The 5,632-nt window shown below is 38.5% G+C and overlaps 1 pseudogene; it reads left to right on the top strand.

Annotated features, from left to right (window-relative positions):
- Nucleotides 1-654: 654 nt before the first annotated feature.
- Nucleotides 655-3,385, top strand: LOC121219836 (probable leucine-rich repeat receptor-like protein kinase At5g63930; annotated as a pseudogene).
- The last annotated feature ends 2,247 nt before the right edge of the window (nucleotides 3,386-5,632 follow it).

Here is a 5,632-nt window from a genome sequence, read left to right as displayed (position 1 = left end):
TGAGCTTTCCCAAAACCCCATCATTCCATCGATAACAATTTTCAAGGGATGAAAATGACCATCCCCTAACTTTACCAAAAAAGTAGCAGGCTTTTCGTTTTTAATCTCAGTTTACAGCTAATCATACTAGTATCATCTATCATCTTCATTTCCTATTTATATAATCACTCCTGCTCCCCACTGCTCCAACGCTCTACTCAAAATTGTCACCACATATATAGCTCACTATACATTTTCAAATGTTTTTAGCTTACCTCTCTACTCTCCGGTGTCTTTAACAAACCCAAAAACAATTATTCTATTAGAATCACACACACAGAGGACAGCATCGTAAACTCAATATTGATTTAGAGTTTCCATGGATGAATAGAAAAAGTTTCCTTGCACTTTCTCCACCTGATTTGGATTTGAAAATTAAAAATAATGTAAATATTTAATTCACTGAATTAGACTGTTAAAAGTCAGTCATATAAAGTGTTGACTGATGTGAGCCCCATTTCAAATCCCTTACCTAACAAAAACAGCATCCTATTAAAATACATTTCATTACTTTTCTCCAAAAAAAAAAATAAAAAATAAAAAGTTAAATTTTAAAATAAAAATAAAATACATTTTTTATCTGCACGATTCCCATTAAACTTGAACTTACGCCCATCATCTATAACAAGTTCGAATCTTACACCGAAACTGGTTTTTCCCACTCTCTCTCCTTCCCATTTTCTTCCATCCCAACATGTCCCTCTTCCTTCTCTTCCTCCTCTCTCTCCTCTCCCTCTCTCTCTCTTCACCAACTGAACGTGACCTTCTCCTCCAAATCAAAGCCTCCTTGGACCCTGACAACCGCTTCTTGTCTTCCTGGACGCCTTACTCCGACCCCTGTAGCACTGGTTCATTCGATGGGGTCGCATGCAACGGACAAGGCCGCGTCGTCAACATTTCGCTGCAAGGGAAAGGTCTCTCCGGTCAGATACCGCCGGCTCTTGGTGGACTCAAGAGCTTGACCGGTTTGTACCTGCATTTCAACGCGTTGAGTGGGGAGATACCCAAGGAGATCGTTTCTCTGAGTCAACTCACCGATTTGTATCTCAATGTCAATAACTTGTCCGGAGAGATTCCTCTTCATATTGGCAACTTGACTAATCTTCAAGGTGTTCAGAAAACTCTTTTTTTTTAACTTTAAATGTGTGCGTGTGTGTGTGTGTGTGTGTGTTCTTATGTATATTCTATAGATCTGTTTCCTTATAGGATCCATATAGAAATTAAAGGATTCGATAGAAAAATTTTCATGATAATTAACATTGGGTTCTTCTGGTTACAGTTCTTCAGCTGTGTTACAATAGGTTGACTGGGGGTTTACCAACACAGTTAGGATCTCTACATAAGCTTACTGTTCTTGCTTTGCAAGATAATCGACTCACTGGTGCAATCCCTGCAAGTTTGGGGGATTTGGGGATGTTAACAAGGCTGGACTTGAGCTTTAATAACCTTTTCGGTTCGGTACCAGTGAAGTTAGCCAATGCTCCAATGCTCAAAGTGTTGGACATCCGCAACAACACCTTATCTGGCAATGTACCACCAGGTGATATACTCACTCTACTGTCTTTCTTTACACTGATCTTTAAAATTGTGTGGTGTCTTCATGTGTTTAAATCAGTATCTTTGTGGATGAAATGCAGTTTTGAAGAGGCTGCATGCTGGGTTCCAATATGAAAACAATATTGGCTTGTGTGGTGTTGGGTTTCCTAACTTGAAAGATTGTGCGGATTCGAGTAAGATTATAGAAGCAGACCTGAACCATTCAAACCCAATGGCCTTAACCAAAAGAATATCCGGGAGTCGGCTGATTTACCAACTGAATGCAGCAAAGCTAACTGCTCGAGTCCATCCGGTAGTGCAAAAATCGGTGTGGTCTCCGGCATTGTTGGTGTTGCTCTTGTGTTGACAGTTGCAGCACTTTTTACTTTCGCATGGTACCGGAGGAGAAAACAGAAAATCGGGAGTGCTTTCGATAGTTCAGATAGTCGGCTTAGCACGGACCAGGTCAAGGAGGTTAACAGGAGAAGTGCCTCGCCCCTAATTAGTTTAGAGTATTCTAATGGTTGGGATCCTTTAGACAAAGGTAGGAGTGGGAATGGGTTTTCCCAGGAAGTTTTTGAGAGCTTTATGTTCAATTTAGAGGAAGTAGAGCGTGCGACACAGTGTTTCTCTGAAATGAATTTGTTGGGGAAGAGTAATTTCTCAGCCATCTATAAGGGCTCCTTAAGAGATGGTTCTGCTGTTGTAGTAAAATGCATTGCCAAGACAAGCTGCAAGTCCGATGAATCTGAGTTTCTGCAAGGTCTCAAGATATTGACTTCATTGAAACACGAAAATCTAGTGAGGTTGAGAGGCTTTTGTTGTTCAAAGGGCAGGGGTGAGTGTTTTCTCATCTATGATTATGTCCCAAATGGAAATCTGTTGCAGTATCTTGATGTAAAGCAGGGAAATGGAAAGGTTCTTGAATGGTCCACTAGGATTTCCATCATATATGGCATTGCCAAAGGTCAATTTATCTTAAATATGTGAATGTTTATGTAAATATTCTATTAAAGCAGTTTATTGGAACAATTGCATGTTTTATGCTTGCAGGTATTAGGTATTTACATGAAAGCAGAGGAAGCAAACAGGCTCTTGTTCACCAGAATTTATCTGCAGAGAAAGTGCTTATAGACAACCGATCCAATCCCTTGCTCTCGGATTCCGGCCTGCACAAACTCGTTGCAGACGATATTGTCTTCTCTACTCTCAAGGCTAGTGCTGCAATGGGATACCTCGCTCCGGAGTACACTACAACTGGCCGTTTCACTGAAAAAAGCGATGTGTATGCATTTGGTATGATTGTATTGCAGATACTAAGTGGAAAGCGAAAAATCACCCAACAGATCCGTCACGCTGCTGAGACGTCAAAAGTTGAAGATCTTATGGACATGAATCTTGAAGGAAAGTACTCAGATTCTGAAGCCACTAGACTTGGTAGAATTGCACTTCTTTGCATCCATGAATCTCCTTACCACAGGCCATCCATTGACAATGTGATACAAGAATTGAGTGCATTAATGAGCAGTTGTTGAAGTTCTTTAGAGTTATTACCTCAACTTTCAAGTGACCCAAGGCAGGAATTAGGCTATTACTAACCTCTGGTTGATGCCATAACTTAAGCACTAGTTTTACTGATCTCATCTAACAGCTTTGTCGTTTACTAAGGATTTGGAGCTCTGTCAGTGTATCTATGTTTCAAGTATTGTATCATTTCGTTGCAATTGATGTAAAAGAACCAAAGGTAGATGCACCTGCCTGCCTTTCAAATGAATCAATTTGAATGAAACAAGGCTGTTTTCTGTACTAACTTTTTAATGGTCTCAAGTCTTCCAAGTTCCAGTCATGGTTACACATATGAAGGTAACATAAGGAGATAGAAATGACCTTATATATTCATATTGTTTTTATACCTGTATTAGAAAATGTTGAATATATACCTGTATGGGACAATCATACCCTAGTGTAACATAGGCGTGGAGTTAAGGGATGGATAAGACAATTCTGGGGACTGCTTTATTTCTTTCCTTTTTAAAGAAACGACAATTGAACTTTTATGCACAAGTTGCTAAGAGAAATGGAGGAATGTTATCGTTTTTTACTCCATTCCAGGACTGAAACATGTTGCATCAGCACGTGAAATCGTTGGAAAATGACCGCAAAGAGAGTAAAAATATATACTAACAATGTGGTGGGCAAATGTTGCAGGCAGGCACTAGCAGCAGAAATAGCCAACTAGCTTATGGACAAAGAATGAGTCCAAAGCAACCCCACTGCTCAAAAACTTTTTGAATAGTAATGTTGATTCTGCAAAAACTTATGAAATCAGTGACAGGCGCTTGCAGTGTATATTGTGATTGGATAATCATAAAGTTGTGATGAAAAATTGCAGGTGAAATGGTTGAGGGACCAGAAAGACTAAGACACCACCAAGCCATTTCATGTCCATGGGAAAACTGAAAGCCAAATCACTCAAGCCATGAATTACTAACAGTAACCCACCGATTTCAGCACTCCAATCATCATTCATCTTCTATACCCAGAAGTCGTATTAGGCTTTGAGCCACTGTATCCAAACTTAAGAGGGATACCGATGGAATTAAAGCCCATGTAGAACCCTACTCAACCCGATTTGGCACATTTTTTGGGTTAAAATATGCTTAGATCAATGTATTTTTCATACTTTTAAAATTTAATCTTCCTACTTTTGTTTGAAGGAATTTAATCATTCTATTTTTCAGATTTAAAAATACAGGTTCTATTATTAACACTATTAAAATTCTTTATTATTTTGTTAAATTCATGTTCATTACGTCATTTTTCTTGTTACATGATTACCAAGTGAGTATTTGTTTATTTCAAGATATCACACTCAGTAAATTTAACAAAAGAATTTTAGTGGTGTTAATTATTGGATTTGAATTTTGGAATATGAATAGTAGGACTAAATTCTAAATGTAGGAAGAGTACAAGGACTTGAATCATATTTTAACATTTAGATTCCATTAAACAAAGAATAGTACTTGGTGGCCCGAAGGCCCAAAAGGCATAGGCCTAAGAAGCCTAAAAAATAAGAAAACCCAAAGGTCATAAACCCTAGCCCAACTCAATAGGAACTTAAAGCCCACAAGGAACTCTAGCTCATAGGAACAAACTATCAAAGGTTAGGGAGGGGTCGCTATCACCATTGTCGGAATGAACGCCTTTGACTGTGGAGATTATTTTCCAACAAATGAAGCACCTGAAACAATAAGAACTGATCGAAAGAAAAACAAAATCCTGGGCAAACTATCTAATTTGGCTTAAATTACCAAATTGGCTGGCTTCTTCACGCCATCCCATTCCAACCGAAAAATTAGAGAGTGATTAGGGTACCTCGAGGAAAAAGGCTAAAGCAAAGGCAAAACCATCGAAGCCTGAATCAAAATGGTTTATCAGAGGGGGAGTTCGAAAGGACTTAGGAAAGCAACAACACTTGTGAAGGGGGGGAGAAGGAGAGACAACTCGACAACAAGGAGTGACTGACAACACATAGAGACTCTCCAAGACTATTTGGTGGAAAGAAAATAAAAAGGAACAAAGGGCAAACCTCCTAAGAGGGAGAAGCCAAGTGAAAACCCTTAAGTCAAAAGTTATTAATCTGATCAACTGTTGGAAAAATATAAATAATAAAGTAATCACTGTGCCATGGAAGAACCATTGCCTTAGAAGCAAATTCACCCTAATCAGTGGTAATCGAGTAATGGACGTTGCCCATACGTTAACATAATACTTCTATATTCATACACCCAAATAAAAAAGGTGGAACAATGATAGGAATTGCTCTTCTCAAAGGAATTAGACACTCAATCGGAAAAAAAAATGACTAAAAGAAAGAAGGTAAATAAGTAGAGGAAAGAAGAATGATTTCTCTTTTCTTTTTTTTGTTGTTGCGTAAAATGAGAAAGAGGACCTGCTATTTATTTTGTTTCCTGAAAGGCAAAACGGTAAGATTTCACAAATGATGCAACTGAAGGAAGCTGACTAAATTTTCCACAACTGATTAGATTATCTGAAA

Source organism: Gossypium hirsutum, chromosome D08 (assembly GCF_007990345.1).
Source record: "Gossypium hirsutum isolate 1008001.06 chromosome D08, Gossypium_hirsutum_v2.1, whole genome shotgun sequence".
Taxonomy (NCBI): Eukaryota; Viridiplantae; Streptophyta; class Magnoliopsida; order Malvales; family Malvaceae; genus Gossypium; species Gossypium hirsutum.
This window is presented reverse-complemented; position numbering and strand designations above follow the sequence as displayed.